This window comes from Pinus tabuliformis, chromosome 8 (genome assembly GCF_031772625.1).
Source record: "Pinus tabuliformis cultivar Carrire ecotype Pingquan chromosome 8, CPIR1, whole genome shotgun sequence".
NCBI lineage: Eukaryota > Viridiplantae > Streptophyta > Pinopsida > Pinales > Pinaceae > Pinus > Pinus tabuliformis.
Window position 1 is genome coordinate 311419945 of NC_142294.1, and position 17369 is coordinate 311437313.

Sequence of the window (17369 nt, forward strand, 5' to 3'; positions counted from 1 at the left end):
AAAGGTAAACAGGGTAACACACAGAAGGACTATTCTAAGGTGAAGTGTTGGAATTGTCAAAAGATGGGACACTATGCAGTTGTGTGTCCGGAGTAGAAGAAGAAGAAGGGGAAGAACCAGAGCGTGGCAGCTTCAGCAGAGGTTGAGGACTTTGTAGTTCGTTTTGACCGGGAGTTTGGGTTCACTGCGTATGAGTCCTCTAGTGCAGGATCACCTGCCACACAGGTTCAGAGGGGTCATGCTTTTCCCTCGATTGGCGGAGCATCTTCGGGTATCTGGTATGTGGACAGTGGGGCTTCACGTCACATGACAGGAGTCCGTGAGTACTTCTCAGAGCTTTCAGAGAGTGGCACTGATATTGAGGTAGTACTCGGTGATGATAGAGATGTTAGAGCAGTCGGTGTGGGGACTCTGACATTTCAGAGGGAGTCCAAACCTCTCTTGAAGGTGTCAGATGTTCTTTATGTGCCAGGGATGAGGAAGAACCTCATATCCGTCTCAGCTTTGGAGGACAGAGGATATGAGATACTGTTCAGGGGAGGACAGGTGTTGATGTATCCCAGGGGCACTCCAGCTGATTCAGCTAGAGTGATAGGTGTACGCCATGCAAAGGTGTACAAGTTTGCATTCCAGTCCCTTATGGCATTGAGTAGTAGTATCGACAATAGAGCTAGCAGTTCTGAGCTGTGTGAGATTTGGCACCGCAGGATGGGACATATGTATCATGGAGCCTTGAGGACCTTGCGGGAGATCACTACAGGTGTGCCAGATTTCAGTACTGATCACTTTGATACTTGCAGAGGATGTGCGATGGGCAAGTTTGCCAAATCCCCTTTTCCCAGTAGTGACAGCAGAGCGACTGGGATACTTGATTTGATTCATTCTGATGTGAGCGGTTGGATGTCTCATGTTTCCTTGAGTGGATATGAGTACTATGTTTTATTCATTGATGATCACTCCAGGAGGACCTGGATTTATTTCTTGAAGACCAAGAGTGAGGTCTTCAAGCGGTTTCAGGAGTTTAGAGCTTTTGTGGAGACACAGACAGGTCGGAAGATCAAGTCCTTGAGGTCGGACAATGGGGGAGAGTACACCCTTGGAGAGTTTGTTGACTATTGTGCGGAGGCAGGCATTAGGAGGGAGTTCACTATTCCTTACAACCCCCAGCAGAACGGGGTTGCGGAGAGGAAGAACAGATCCATCGTAGGGGCTGCCAAAGCCATGTTACATGATCAGGGGTTGCCATTGTTCTTGTGGGCAGAGGCCTGCAACACAGCTGTTTACTTGCAGAATAGGAGTCCGCATTGTGCCTTGGGGCACATGACTCCGGAGGAGGCTTTCTCTGGGAAGAAGCCTGATATTGGTCATCTTCGTATCTTTGGATGCATTACATACTCCTACATACCCAAGGAGAAGAGGACCAAACTAGAGCCCACCGCAGAGAAGGGTATCCTTGTGGGCTACAGTGAGACCTCAAAGGCCTTTCGGATTTACATTCCTGCACCGAGGAGAGTTGTTGTTAGGCGGGATGTGAAGTTCGAGGAGGACAGGGCCTTTAGGAGATCATGGGAGTTAGAGTATCTGGATCAGCCAGACCCTCAGCAATAGTTGAGTCAGTCGTAGGGATCCAGTGGGCAGGGATCAGGAGGATCTGGAGGTACATCTATGAGGATGTCAGGTCCGTCAGTGAGCAGTGGCTCACCGAGCCAGAGGGGTGGTGCTCCGGGCAGCATGCAGAGCAGTTCACTAGGGAGTCCACTGATGGACAGTTCACACGGTACCTCAGCTTCTATAGGTTCAGGTGTAGGCAAGAGGACAGCAGACAGACAGTCAGGAGTTCAGGCCTCTGATGATGATGAGGAGGAGGAGTTTCATTCTCCAGTGGGAGAAGTGCGCTCAGGGAAGACGAAGCCCAAGTGGCTTCAGGACACCTTGAGAGATGCCACATCTGTTGCTGAGCCGAAGAGGCCAGTCAGAGAGAGTAGACCACCTGAGAGGTTTTGTAGCTATATGGCAATGGTTACCAACATCCTTGACTCTGAGCCTTCTAGCTATGAGGAGGCAGCTAGTCAGCAGGTCTGGAGAGAGGCCATGCAGGAGGAGTATTCTTCTATCATGAAGAATGATGTTTGGGAGGTGGTGTCGAGGCCTGAGGGCAAATTCGTGGTTACTTCCAGATGGCTTTACAAGGTAAAGCATGCTGCAGATGGCAGCATTGAGAAATTCAAAGCGAGGTTTGTGGCTAGAGGGTTCTCCCAGGTAGAGGGAGTTGATTATGAGGAGACCTTCGCTCCCGTGGCTCGATATACTTTGATTGGCTCCATTATATCGATAGCAGCAGAGATGGATTGGAAGATCCACCAGATGGATGTGAAGACTGCATTTCTCAATGGCTTCATACAGGAGGAGGTGTACATTGAGCAGCCATAGGGCTTTGAGGTGCATGGGAAAGAGTCCCATGTGTGCAGACTAAAGAAGGCCCTTTATGGCCTGAAGCAAGCTCCCAGAGCTTGGTACTCCAAGATAGATACATACTTGCAGGGGATGGGTTTCACAAAGAGTGAGGCAGATCCGAACCTTTACTTTATTGTGATAGGTGAGGAGCCTCTCATTCTGGTGCTGTATGTGGATGACTTGGTCATTACAGGTGCAGAGAGACTCATAGAGCACTGCAAGAGAGATCTTGCGACGGAGTTTGAGATGAAGGACATCGGCTTGATGCATTACTTTTTGGGTTTGGAGGTGTGGCAGGAGGAGGGGCATTTCTTCTTGGGGCAGGGGAAGTATATTGTTGACATCCTTAGGAGATTCCACATGGAGGATTGTAGACCCATGTCGACACCGATGATCACCAACTGGAAGAAGCTTCATGCTTCGGATTTCGAGTTGGTGGATCCCACATTGTACAAGCAGTTGATGGTCAACACTAGACCAGATATCTGTTTTGCAGTCAACATGATGAGTCAGTTTATGTGTGAGCCTAGGAAGGTTCACTGGGTGGCTGCAAAACACATTTTGCGGTACTTGCAGGGGACAGTGGATTATGGTCTGGACTACAGGCAGGGGGATGGAGTGAGATTGGCAGGATACACTGATTCTAATTGGGCAGGTTGTGCTTCTGATAGGAAGAGCACTTCAGGGTGCTGTTTTGGGTTGGGTTCAGCAGTAGTGTCATGGTTCAGCTGGAAGCAGCAGTCAGTAGCATTGAGTTCAGCGGAAGCAGAGTATATGGCAGCCGGTCTAGCTAGTTGTGAGGCCATCTGGCTTCGCAAGATGTTGTTTGGCTTATTTGGTCAGCCGTTGAGACCTTCAGTGATTTACTGTGATAATCAGAGTTGCATTAAATTCACGGAGAATCCAGTATTTCATGACAGGTCAAAGCATATCGGGATCAAATATCATTTCATCAGAGACTATGTTCAGAAGGGAGCTGTGAAGCTTGAGTATATTCCCACTGATGAGCAGGTTGCAGATATTCTTACCAAAGCCTTACCACGGGGCAAGCATGACTACTTCAGAGACAAGATGGGTGTGGTGAGGAACACCTTCCTCGGTAAGAGGGAGTGTTGAAATTTGGTGCCGGAGGACAAGTGGTTCCCTAAGGCTTTGATCTTTGGCCTAGGGAAAAGTGTCCAAAAGAATTTAATTTTTTCCTTGTTGACCACTACTGGTCAACTTCCCATGCGGTACACCCTCTTTTCTTGGCAGAAAGAGATAGCACCTGAACGACGTGTCCGTGCCAGCCTACAGTCATCAGCAGCTTGATCATTTCAATTGTAAACCCAGTCTGCATGTATGAATTGTAAATAATCTAAGCAGATCAGAGTCATGTATGTAAAATTGCCTAGGTGGACCTAACTTTCTATGATAATCTATGTCCCGGAAGGTTTTTCGTCTCACCGATCCATGGATCGGCAGAGTTTTCCTTCAAACCTGACCCCAAAGCCGGGATGGATTTTGTCATTAGAACTTTAGGAGAATCCTAGTGTGTTAATCTGCTAGATTATAGTTGTGTCGCAGAACTGGGTGATTTATGAGGGTCTGTATTGAGTGGGTTTGTCCCCTTGAGATGTAAATTGTAAAAAGTCATCATGAAATGTGTCTTGAGGGTTGAAAATGTTTTAAATCCCCTCGTGAGTCCTAAGTCCTAGGTCCTAGGTGATGTTTCCAAAGGCTTAGTTCGATGATCCATTTAAAAAATGACATAAAATAATAAAATAAATAAAAATTAAGAAATTTAAAAAATTTAAAAAAATTAAAAAAATAAAATAAATAATAAAAAATTTAAAAATTTAAAAAAAAATAATTTTTAAAAATTTAAAAATTTAAAAAATGAAATAAATAAAAAAATAATAAAAAATTAAAAAAAAAATTTAAAAATTTAAAAAAATAATAAAAAAATAATAAAAAATTTAAAAAATTTTAAAATTTTAAAAATAATAATAAAATAATAAATAATAAGAAATTTAAAAAATTTAAAAAATAATAATAAAAAATTAATTGAATAAATCGACGGATGAGATCGAGATGTCTTGATCTTCATCAACGGTCGAGATCATTTCTACATGGATCATTTGAACTAGCCGTTGGGATCATTTCCTTTATATAGAGTCTTAGGTGGTCATTTCAAAAGCAATTCGATCTGTGAGTCTGTACTAAGAAAGCTCTCTTGTAATCTGGTTTCTGGTTAATAAAAAAAGACTTTGGGGTCCAAAATCTTGCTGGTGTTACTCTCTGGAAATGCTGTGAGATTGTTTCATTTTCTGCATATGTTATTTTCAGCCGTTAATAATAGCTTTTCGTAGAGTATTGTGAGCACAGGTATCTTGTTCACTTGCTGGGGTTTGGGTGCTGTTAGGGTTTCTGAAGTAATGGCAGGTATCTCCATTACTTCCTGAGATCTAGCAGCATTTTTGCCCTCTTTATTGACAGTTGTTTTGAGCTGTGCAGAAAACATCATTGAAGGAAATTTTGTGGGCGTTCGGGGAAGTTCTCGGCTGAACCAGCCAACTCCCGCAAGCATTCTGTGTTGAGCCCAGTCGGATTTGATCCTGGGTCTATCATTCGGTTTATTTTTCTAAGTTTGCATGAGAGATCTTCTGATGTTCTTCACAGTGACAGTCTGAAAATTTCTATTTCTTTTAAATATCTTCCGTGCTTATTGCCAGATCTTGCTATTAAAGAAGCAAAATCTGTAAATTATCAGCTGTCTTAGGGTTTCAAAATTTTCTGATTTAGGGTTTCAAAATTTTGCTTATATACAGATTTTTTAATTATGGTTTTCAGTGAATTTGTCCTTTTCAGGTTGCCAGAGACAATGACATGAACCTGTGATCAGCAAATCCAAGAAACCTCTGGACTGCATGCCTTTCGATACTACGCAGTCTAGCTGAATCTCATATACGCGCATTGCTTGGTATATTCTTGAAATATTGCTATCAGACTTTCAGTGTGAGGATCAGCCTACAGACTTTGTGAACGTTTTCATTCACCTTCACGTTAAGCTTTTCCTTTACGCTGTCATAAAGCTGAGACGCAAGCCCGTTGTGGCATTTAATTGCAATTGTTTGATTTGGATGGAATAAGCGTATAAGGGCAATAGACAACGTCATCCAACTGGGCAGAAACCCTTGAATCGATCCACAATCACCGCACGTTTCGGATCCTCTGCGTATTGTCTTCAGAAAATCTGCGTATTGTTTCCAGGGTGTTCTGTAGGCTGCCGTCAAGGTATACGCTGCAGAAATTCCTCAGACACTGGTATCAAATCCGCATTCAGCTACCCGTCAAAGATTTCAAGCCAAGTAATAAACGGACCAGGTAACGTATGACTGAGGTGAGCCCCTAAACGGTTTCGAATTTTCTTTTTCACGCCAGACGGAACTGAGTCTCAATCGTTTTCAGCTGAGTCAAAGCGTATTTCTCTTGAAAGAATTATCTGAAGGGTCACGTAGCTTTTTTTTTTTTCTTTTTTTTTTAGTTTAGGGCTTAGCCATTTTCGAAATTTTTGTTTTGGTTAAATTTTAATTTGTATGAGTTACGTCTTAGGCTTTAGTGCTTTTAAATTAAGTTTTGATTACTTAAATTTTTAGGATTTGCAAAGGTTTTGTTTTAGAAATTTTTTTTTTTAGGATTTAATAAGTCTTATTTAGATTTTAATTTTAAACTTTAGGTTTTGTTTGTTTAGAATTATGTTTGATTTAGTTAAATTTTAATTTTAGATATAGGTTATTTTTAGGATTTGATATAATTTCTTTTAGTTTTATTTTAAAATAAAATAAAATAAAAATAAAAATAAAAAAAATAAATAAAAAGATTTTAGATTTAATTTTATAGTTTAGTTTTTAGATTAATTTTTTAGATTTCATTTTTTTAACTTTTGTTTAAAAAAAAAAAAAAAAAAAAAAAAATTGTGTCAGATCCAGTTATTTTTCGGGAATTATTATTTTTCACACTGAGATCTGAATTTTCAAGTTGAGATGCGAAGTTGATATATGATTGCTGTTCATGGTTCATGTTTCTATATCATTTAACAAGTAATCGTTTCTTAAGGCACTGGTCTGCTTCATTAATCAAATCATTCTAGTGCTTTTCATATCGTGTCTCGTGTCTCCCAACCAACTGGTCGACAGTTGGTTCTCATCATCTCACAGGGACTACCCCCCTTAGCCGCGGGAGACAGGCTTAAACGGAGGGATCGGGGATCAGAGTGACAGCCCCCGATCTGAGCGTTGTCGTGTCAATCCGCGCGACAACATTTTTTGGCGCCGTTGCCGGGGATAGAGTTTTTTTGTCCTTGGTTCTTACATTTCAAGCTTTTCTATGTCTAACTTCTTGTTCAAGTGGCGACTCCACTTCCTATATTATCTGCAAGAGTGTACACTAGAAGACATCCAAGCAGTCTGTGCAACCCCACTCCTGATCCTAAAAAGGTTTACAGGGTGCGATCACACAAACTTGCTTCTCGTACACTCCTTGCAAATCTTGGACAAGAAGCCCTTTCCGATATTCATTTGCTCTTTAAGGGTCAAGTTAGGCGCAGCACCATGAGTCTGTATGCCCCTTGTGATTTTTCTAACATTCCTGGATCCCCCAATGCTATTCCATCTGTTGGGTTAGACAAATTGCCTAATTTTCAAGGAGATAATGCCATTACTGTTAATTCCCATTTGCGAGATTTCAATATATGGATGGCTAAGTATGCTAGATCTCCTGATTTTGATCATGAAGATGTCAGGATGTCTCTTTTTATCTTGACTCTAGCAGGTGATGCTTATGACTGGTTTACAGAAAAACCTCCAAATTCATTTAACTCTTTACAATCAATTATTAATTCATTTAGAGAAAAATATGGAGATAAGAGAGAGGGAAGACATCTTGTAAGAGCTCTTACTCTGATAAAAAAGAGAGAGGATGAAAATGTTGAAGAATATAATAGAAGGTTTAGTGGTATTATTAGAGAATTACCTCAAGACTATAAACCTACAGATAAAACTCTCCAAGATTTTTACATTGATGCCTTTGGTCCTGAACCATCTTATGAGTTAAGGCGTGCTAAACTTACTGATTATCGAGATTGCCAAGCCTTAGCTATAGAACTTGAAAAGGACAAGGCAGCTTCTGGGAAGTCTGAAATCCCAGGTTTTGATAGGGCTGCTACGAAACTAAAGGAACCTAAGGGAAAAACAGTCCAAGAGCCAGAAAGTGAGCTTGTTCTTAAATTGCTTCAAAAAATTGAAACTATGGAAATTAATCATAATAAGGAGATAAACACTTTGCAGAATAGATTGATTCAAATGGAAAGAACGCAATCACAAAATTTTCAGCCTCGAAATAATAATAACAGAAATAATAATTGGCAAAGAAGAGGTCAATCTAGTGAGCAGAGACCCCCTAACCCGCTTACTAATTTGGTAGATGATGCTCCTCCTTACTGTCGTGCTTGCGATGCTTTTCACGAAGAGTCCTCTTGTCTCATTATCAGAAGACTCTTGGATAATGGAATGCTTGGGACAGGTGAGCAAATAAACGTAGTAGGGAGCAAGTTTCCTGTGCCCATGAATGATTGGATAGAGATTAAGGAAAGGAGCTATGATGTTATGGATCCTTCATCTGCTTTTAGTATTAATAACCTTGAAAATGAAGATGACATTTTGGCTAGGTTGTATGGTGAGAAACCCTCTCCTGAGAAAATTTTAGAAATTGCTAGAGATGGGGGTTTGACATACCAAAGAAGGGATAAAGATCAGAGCGGGAATCAAATTCCCCCTCGAACTTTAAACCCTGGCATAAACTCTGGAATAGATGTTGATTTGGGAAGTTGGTTTAACAATGCGAAAATCTGGGTTCCTGTATCTGAGATCGCTAAGATCCCTTCCCAAAAAGACAAGTTACTAAAGGCAATTCAGGGTCCTCAAATCAACACTTCTCGGCAGAAGATTCGCGAGGTTGACTATCATGATGCTCCTATTTATCTGCAAAGCGTAGATGCTGATAACAAAGATCATCAACCCTTCTTTATCACCTTATTAGTCAACGGGTATAAATTGAATAACTGCATGTTGGATTCAGGCGCATCTGCTTGCGTTATGACTAAAAGGGTCATGGAACAGCTTAACTTAAGAGTTTCTAGACCCTACTATAATATATGTGCTATGGATTCTAAGAAAATCGAAGTACATGGTTTAATCAAGGATTTACAAGTTCACCTTTCAGTTTACCCGGACATCATGGTTGTTATGGATATCGTTGTCGTTGATGTACCTGATGCTTGGGGTATGCTGTTATCTAGAAAGTGGGCCTCTGATCTAGGAGGAAGCATTCAGATGAATTGGTCATATGCTATGATTCCTTCTCCTAGCGGTGATGGTTTTGTTAGGCTAAATAGAGAGCCCGAGAGGAAATTTCATGTTGAAAATCCTAAGAAGCCTCATAATGAAATAATTAGGGAGCAATCTGACATCGGGAACTATTCTATCATGTCTAATTTCATAATTCCTCCCGATGATAAGGTAAAAAATCTTAAAGATGAAGTCTGGTATATGTACTTCGATGGTGCGTTCTCTAGTCATGGTAAGGGTGCGGGAGTAGTGCTTAAATCTCCCCTTGGTCACATATTCAAGTTTGCCTATCGTTTAGAATTTGAAGCAACCAACAATGTCGCTGAGTACGAAGCTATATTGTTGGGTCTTGAATTGGCCAAAGCTTTGAGGATTAAATTGCTTAGCATCAAGGGGGATTCCGATCTGGTTATCATGCAACTTAAAAACAAATTCACATGTAGAAATCAGAGATTAAGAAACTATCGAAATGCTGTGTGGGATACTATGGAGCACTTCGATGCCCTTAACCTTGAAGCAATCCCTCATGAACAAAATAGTTTGGCGGACGAACTTGCTGTAGCTGCCACGACTTTCCAGTTATCTGATGAGTTAATTAACGATAAAATCAAAATGGAAGTAATATTTAGACCATCTGTCCCAGATAACTCGGAGCATTGGCAAGTTTTTAACGACGAAAAGCAAGTCATTCGTTTTCTCAACAGTTTGGAGGAGTTTGAGGATTTTCGGATAATTTCTCAGGAGAATGGATCTTTAAATCATGAACACATCATAAATCCTACTCCTAGAAATGTGGTTGCCTTAGAGCAACATTTTGATCGGCATGATGCCACGAAGCTTAGAGAAGAAAACAAGATGGACCCAGGCGAGTACCTCGAAATCAACATTGGTACTGCCGAAAATCCGAAAATAGTTAAAATTGGTAAAGGTACTAGTTTGGAGGAAAGGAAAAAGTTAACTGATTTACTTCATGAATATAGAGATGTTTTAGCTTTTTCCTATGATGAATTAAAAGGCTATAGGGAAGATGTTATGGAGCATACTATTCCCTTAAAGGATGAAAATGCTAAACCTTTTCGGCAGAAACTTAGGCAAATTAATCCGAAATTAGCCCCCTTGGTCCAGAAAGAACTTGCAAAGATGCTTTCAGCAGGGATCATCGCTCAAACTAGGCATTCGACATGGTGTTCGAATTTGGTGATTGTTAGGAAAAAGAATGGTTCAATAAGACTTTGTGTCGATTTTAGAAACCTTAATCTAGCATGCAAAAAGGATAATTACCCTTTGCCAAACATGGAAACTTTGTTGCAAAGAGTAACTGGGTCTGGAATGATGTCATTGCTAGATGGCTTCTCTGGGTATAATCAAGTTTGGGTTAAAAAGGAAGATCGACACAAGACTACATTCACAACACCATGGGGCACTTTTGAATACATCAGAATGCCATTTGGGTTAACAAATGCTGGAGCTACGTTCCAGAGGGCCATGGATTATGCCTTCAAAGGATTAATCGGGAAAATTATCGAAATTTACCAAGACGATCTTACTGTTTTCTCTAAAGATGGTATCAGTCATATAGATCATCTTAGGAAAGTTTTCGATAGATGCAGAGAATATGGAATTTCTTTGAATCCGGCTAAATCTGTCTTTGGGGTAACTGAAGGGAAACTTCTGGGTCATATCATTTCTAAGGAAGGAGTCAAGGTCGATCCTGAACGAGTTGAAGCAATTCAAAAGATTCCTCTCCCGCATAACCTCAAGTCCCTTCAGTCTTTCCTTGGAAAGATAAATTTTATTAGAAGATTTATCCCGAATTATGCGGAAATAGCTAAGCCCATTCAAAGTCTTCTGAAGAAAGATGTGAAATTTGTCTGGCAAGAAGAGGGCAAAAGGGCTTTCCAAGAAATCAAGTCTGCTATCGCGAAAGCTCCTGTCCTTGTTAGTCCTGATTACTCCAAAGATTTCATGATTTTTTCTTTCGCTTCTGAAGATACCATTGTCGGTGTCTTGCTTCAAAAGAATAAAGATGGTCATGAGCAGCCTATCGCTTTCATGAGTAGAGCACTTCAAAACTCCGAATTAAAGTACAATACCATGGAAAAGCAGGCTTATGCCCTGGTCAAGTCTCTTAAGCATTTTAAAACTTATGTGGGTTATTCTAAGATCATTGCTTTCGTCCCACATTCTGTTGTTAAAGACATATTAACTCAAACTGATTGCTTAGGGACTCGTGCTAGGTGGGTTACTAAGATACAAGAGTATGATTTAGAAATTAGACCCACCAAGCTGATCAAAGGCCAAGGTTTAGCTCAAATGTTAACTGAAAGTAATGAAAAGACTCTTGGTTTGTTCTGCCTTGACGATCTTTCTTCACCAGAATTAAGAAAGTTAGCTGAGCATGAATGGTATAAGGACATAGTTTACTACTTAACAAATCTTGCATGTCCTAACCACTTAGTTGCTCATAAGAGAAGGGCTCTTAGACTAAAAGCCACTAAGTACTGCCTTATGAAGGATGGCCTTGGGTGGAGAAATCCTGAGGGCATAGTGCTTAGGTGTGTCGACGATGTTGAGTCCAAAAGATTAATCTCCGATTTTCATTCAGGATTTTGTGGTGGTCATTATGCCGCTAGAACTACCGCCCACAAAATCCTGAGAGCCGCCTATTATTGGCCTTCGATTTTTTCTGATGTGCACAAGTTTGTTAGAACGTGTCAAGCCTGTCAACTGTTCACTGGGAAACAGAAGCTTGCTGCCCTTCCTCTACAACCTGTTATTGTAGAGGCTCCTTTTCAGCATTGGGGTCTGGACTTCATAGGGAAGTTCCATGAAAATTCTAGCAATGGCTACTCTTGGATTTTGACTGCTACTGATTATTTCACTAAATGGGTCGAAGCCATTCCTGCTAAGAATGCCACTGAAAAGGTGATTATGGATTTCATTGAGAATAATATCATTACTAGATTTGGTGTCCCCGCTAAGATCACTACGGACAATGCCAAGGCTTTTAGTTCTTCAGAGTTTACATCTTTTTGCTTCAAATATGGCATTGTCTTATCTCATTCGTTGAATTACTATCCTCAGGGTAATGGTTTGGCTGAATCAAGTAATAAAAATCTCATAACCATTATCAAGAAGATAGTAGGAGATAACAAGAAGTCTTGGGACAGTAAAATCAAGTATGCTTTGTGGGCAGACATAATTACTAAGAAGAAGTCTACTGGTAAATCTCCCTTTGAATTAGTTTATGGCTTGGATGTTACCTTACCTGTGCATCTAAAATTGCCAGCCTATCAGCTTCTCCAAAATTTTTCCACTAATAAAGATGTTGTTCAGAATATGATAGATCAGATTGTGGAATTAGATGAGGCTCGTCGGACAGCTTTTGAGGCTATATGTAAAAATCAATCTAATATTAAGAAAAGCTTTGATAAATGCTCTCGATCTAGATCTTTGCAGGTTGGAGATATGGTTTTACTCTGGGATCGCAAAAATGAAAAGCCGGGAAAACATAAGAAGTTTGATAGTTTGTGGCTGGGACCATACATCATTAGAGATATAGCCGGGCCAAACTCATTCTACTTGAGCAGATTGGATGGCGAACCACTTGATCTACCAGTGAATGGCCAAATGCTCAAGCTGTTCTTCAGAGATGATATCTGATGCCATGGGGCATCTTCTGTATTGTATTTCTATCCCTACTCCTTGTCTTTTCAGCATTTCATTTCTGTTTTTAGGATTAGATTTACTTTTCATGTTATTAGTTAGTTAATAAATGAAGAGCTTTTATCTTTCCTGTGCTTAATGTATATGATGATTTTGGACGGACGCTACTTATATTTTGTTGTGTGTTGCATGGATGCAGATTCTGAATTCTCACATTTCTACAGAGCAGCAACGTGTCCCCAAGTAGAGCCAGATGTTGACCACTACTGGTCAACTTCCCATGCGGTACACCCTCTTTTCTTGGCAGAAAGAGATAGCACCTGAACGACGTGTCCGTGCCAGCCTACAGTCATCAGCAGCTTGATCATTTCAATTGTAAACCCAGTCTGCATGTATGAATTGTAAATAATCTAAGCAGATCAGTCATGTATGTAAAATTGCCTAGGTGGACCTAACTTTCTATGATAATCTATGTCCCGGAAGGTTTTTCGTCTCACCGATCCATGGATCGGCAGAGTTTTCCTTCAAACCTGACCCCAAAGCCGGGATGGATTTTGTCATTAGAACTTTAGGAGAATCCTAGTGTGTTAATCTGCTAGATTATAGTTGTGTCGCAGAACTGGGTGATTTATGAGGGTCTGTATTGAGTGGGTTTGTCCCCTTGAGATGTAAATTGTAAAAAGTCATCATGAAATGTGTCTTGAGGGTTGAAAATGTTTTAAATCCCCTCGTGAGTCCTAAGTCCTAGGTCCTAGGTGATGTTTCCAAAGGCTTAGTTCGATGATCCATTAAAAAAATGAAATAAAATAATAAAATAAATAAAAATTAAGAAATTTAAAAAATTTAAAAAAATTAAAAAAATAAAATAAATAATAAAAAATTTAAAAATTTAATAAAAAATAATAAAAAAATTTAAAAATTTAAAAAATGAAATAAATAAAAAAATAATAAAAAATTAAAAAAAAAATTTAAAAATTAAAAAAATAATAAAAAATTTTAAAAATTTTAAAATTTTAAAAATAATAATAAAATAATAAATAATAAAAAATTTTAAAAATTTAAAAAATAATAATAAAAAATTAATTGAATAAATCGACGGATGAGATCAAGAGATGTCTTGATCTTCATCAACGGTCGAGATCATTTCTACATGGATCATTCGAACTAGCCGTTGGGATCATTTCCTTTATATAGAGTCTTAGGTGGTCATTTCAAAAGCAATTCGATCTGTGAGTCTGTATTAAGAAAGCTCTCTTGTAATCTGGTTTCTGGTTAATAAAAAAAGACTTTGGGGTCCAAAATCTTGCTGGTGTTACTCTCTGGAAATGCTGTGAGATTGTTTCATTTTCTGCATATGTTATTTTCAGCCGTTAATAATAGCTTTTCGTAGAGTATTGTGAGCACAGGTATCTTGTTCACTTGCTGGGGTTTGGGTGCTGTTAGGGTTTCTGAAGTAATGGCAGGTATCTCCATTACTTCCTGAGATCTAGCAGCATTTTTGCCCTCTTTATTGACAGTTGTTTTGAGCTGTGCAGAAAACATCATTGAAGGAAATTTTGTGGGCGTTCGGGGAAGTTCTCGGCTGAACCAGCCAACTCCCGCAAGCATTCTGTGTTGAGCCCAGTCGGATTTGATCCTGGGTCTATCATTCGGTTTATTTTTCTAAGTTTGCATGAGAGATCTTCTGATGTTCTTCACAGTGACAGTCTGAAAATTTCTGTTTCTTTTAAATATCTTCCGTGCTTATTGCCAGATCTCGCTATTAAAGAGGCAAAATCTGTAAATTATCAGTTGTCTTAGGGTTTCAAAATTTTCTGATTTAGGGTTTCAAAATTTTGCTTATATACAGATTTTTTAATTATGGTTTTCAGTGAATTTGTCCTTTTCAGGTTGCCAGAGACAATGACATAAACCTGTGATCAGCAAATCCAAGAAACCTCTGGACTGCATGCCTTTCGATACTACGCAGTCTAGCTGAATCTCATATACGCGCATTGCTTGGTATATTCTTGAAATATTGCTATCAGATTTTCAGTGTGAGGATCAGCCTACAGACTTTGTGAACGTTTTCATTCACCTTCACGTTAAGCTTTTCCTTTACGCTGTCACAAAGCTGAGACGCAAGCCCGTTGTGGCATTTAATTGCAATTGTTTGATTTGGATGGAATACGCGTATAAGGGCAATAGACAACGTCATCCAACTGGGCAGAAACCCTTGAATCGATCCACAATCACCGCACATTTCGGAGCCTATGCGTATTGTCTTCAGAAAATTTGCGTATTGTTTCCAGGGTGTTCTGTAGGCTGCCGTCAAGGCATACGCTGCAGAAATTCCTCAGACACTGGTATCAAATCCGCATTCAGCTACCCGTCAAAGATTTCAAGCCAAGTAATAAACGGACCAGGTAATGTATGACTGAGGTGAGCCCCTAAACAGTTTCGAATTTTCTTTTTCACGCCAGACGGAACTGAGTCTCAATCGTTTTCAGCTGAGTCAAAGCGTATTTCTCTTGAAAGAATTATCTGAAGGGTCACGTAGCTTTTTTTTTTTTCTTTTTTTTTTAGTTTAGGGCTTAGCCATTTTCGAAATTTTTGTTTTGGTTAAATTTTAATTTGTATGAGTTACGTCTTAGGCTTTAGTGCTTTTAAATTAAGTTTTGATTACTTAAATTTTTAGGATTTGCAAAGGTTTTGTTTTAGAATTTTTTTTTTTTAGGATTTAATAAGTCTTATTTAGATTTTAATTTTAAACTTTAGGTTTTGTTTGTTTAGAATTATGTTTGATTTAGTTAAATTTTAATTTTAGATATAGGTTATTTTTAGGATTTGATATAATTTCTTTTAGTTTTATTTTAAAATAAAATAAAATAAAAATAAAAATAAAAAAAATAAATAAAAAGATTTTAGATTTAATTTTATAGTTTAGTTTTTAGATTAATTTTTTAGATTTCATTTTTTTAACTTTTGTTAGAAAAAAAAAAAAAAAAAAAAATTTGTGTCAGATCCAGTTATTTTTCGGGAATTATTATTTTTCACACTGAGATCTGAATTTTCAAGTCGAGATGCGAAGTTGATATATGATTGCTGTTCATGGTTCATGTTTCTATATCATTTAACAAGTAATCGTTTCTTAAGGCACTGGTCTGCTTCATTAATCAAATCATTCTAGTGCTTTTCATATCGTGTCTCGTGTCTCCCAACCAACTGGTCGATAGTTGGTTCTCATCATCTCACAGGGACTACCCCCCTTAGCCGCGGGAGACAGGCTTAAACGGAGGGATCGGGGATCAGAGTGACAGCCCCCGATCTGAGCGTTGTCGTGCCAATCCGCGCGACAACACTCCTAAAGTGACTTTATAATTTTTATAAAGTTAAATCTAATTTAAAAGTGACTTTAAGTGATAAAGTTACTAAAGTCTAATTTTAAAGTGACTTTATTAAAGTCAATGTAAAATTAGAAAGGAAAAGTGACTTTGGAAATAAATGACTAAGTGGGTCTTTATTAAAGTGGGGTGAATTAAAAAATAGAAAGTGAGATTTAAATGAGCATTTAATCTCAGCCATAGTTGGATTTAGGGATCACCCAAAAGTCACTTAGGGTTAGATTAAAGGAGGAAAATGAGGAAAAGGTCATTCATTTCTTTCATGAGCAGATTGAGAGAGAGAGAGCAAGAGAGCAAGAGAGATTTTTGAGCAGGGAGGAGAAGGAGACAGCAGCTTGGCACATATTCCGAGGCAGCAGTTGAGCAGATTTGTACAACTGATTCAGCACACAGTGAAAGACAGATTTTGGCACGATTTTCTAGAAATCCGTACAGCTGGTTTGCACAGAAATCGAGGAGTGGTTTGCACAGAAATCGATGAGCAGTTTGCTGTTTTTTCTGCACGCAAATCGAGGTTCGTATAGTGCATTTAATGCAGGTCGTACAGCAGCATTTAATGCTGAAAGTGGGCACGAAAATCGAGGAGGCCGTACAACATTTATTGCTGTCCTGTTTGCTGTAATTTCCAGTTTGCTGTGAGGCACGGGAAAAGAGATAAGTTGTAAATTTGCTTGCTGATTTTTTGCTGAATATTTCTCACTGTAAAAAAAAAGAAAGACATTTTTAGAAATAAAGAAGAGCTCTCAAACTGGTTTTCCCCAAGAGTTGTAGGGGGTTTTTCCAGGGTCACATTGACCAAAAATCACTGTGTTCAAATGTGTTAAATGATTGTTTGTAGCTGCTGACTTTTATTTCTGCATTTTCCAGCATTCAGTAAAATTTCCAGAATTTGTGTTTTCAGCAAAATTTATTTTTCCAGCTTGTTGAATGTATGGATATAGGAAAGGGCATTTAACTATATGGGAAAAATAAGGTGAAACTGAAAACCGGGGTGGGAAAACAGAAATTTTTACAATTTCTGGATTTGTTAATTACTGTGTTATGCTTATGTATGTGATATATGAAATATGGAAAATAGAGAATCGACGAATCCAATTAGTCACAACCATAATAACACGAGATATGACTTGGGAAACACTTAAGATGAGAACTGTGGCCCATGGGCACAGTACACAAACCCTCTATTTGCTCTCTCTCCCTCTCTCTATCCTCTCTCAGCTACTTTGCTCATCTATGGAACAAAATGCACTTGAATAGAATGGAACTCCATTTCCTAGGCACTTGAATTATTATATATTTTTTATAATATATTATTTTTGCATGTTACAAATGAACTGTTTACTGTTTGTTGTAGATACAGACGCATACTGATATAGGATACTGATATAGGAAAGGGGGAGACTTTGTGAGGTCCTTTTGTTGACAGTGCTTTCCTGTATTTGGTTAATTAAAAAATTGTCAACTATGTGTGCATGCTACT

At 38.9% G+C, this 17369-nt stretch overlaps 1 protein-coding gene across 5 annotated transcripts in view; it reads left to right on the forward strand.

Moving 5' to 3' along the window:
• RLF (reduced lateral root formation) overlaps positions 1 to 17369 on the forward strand; it is a 108732-nt gene that overhangs the window by 14407 nt on the left and 76956 nt on the right. The window lies entirely within an intron of this gene.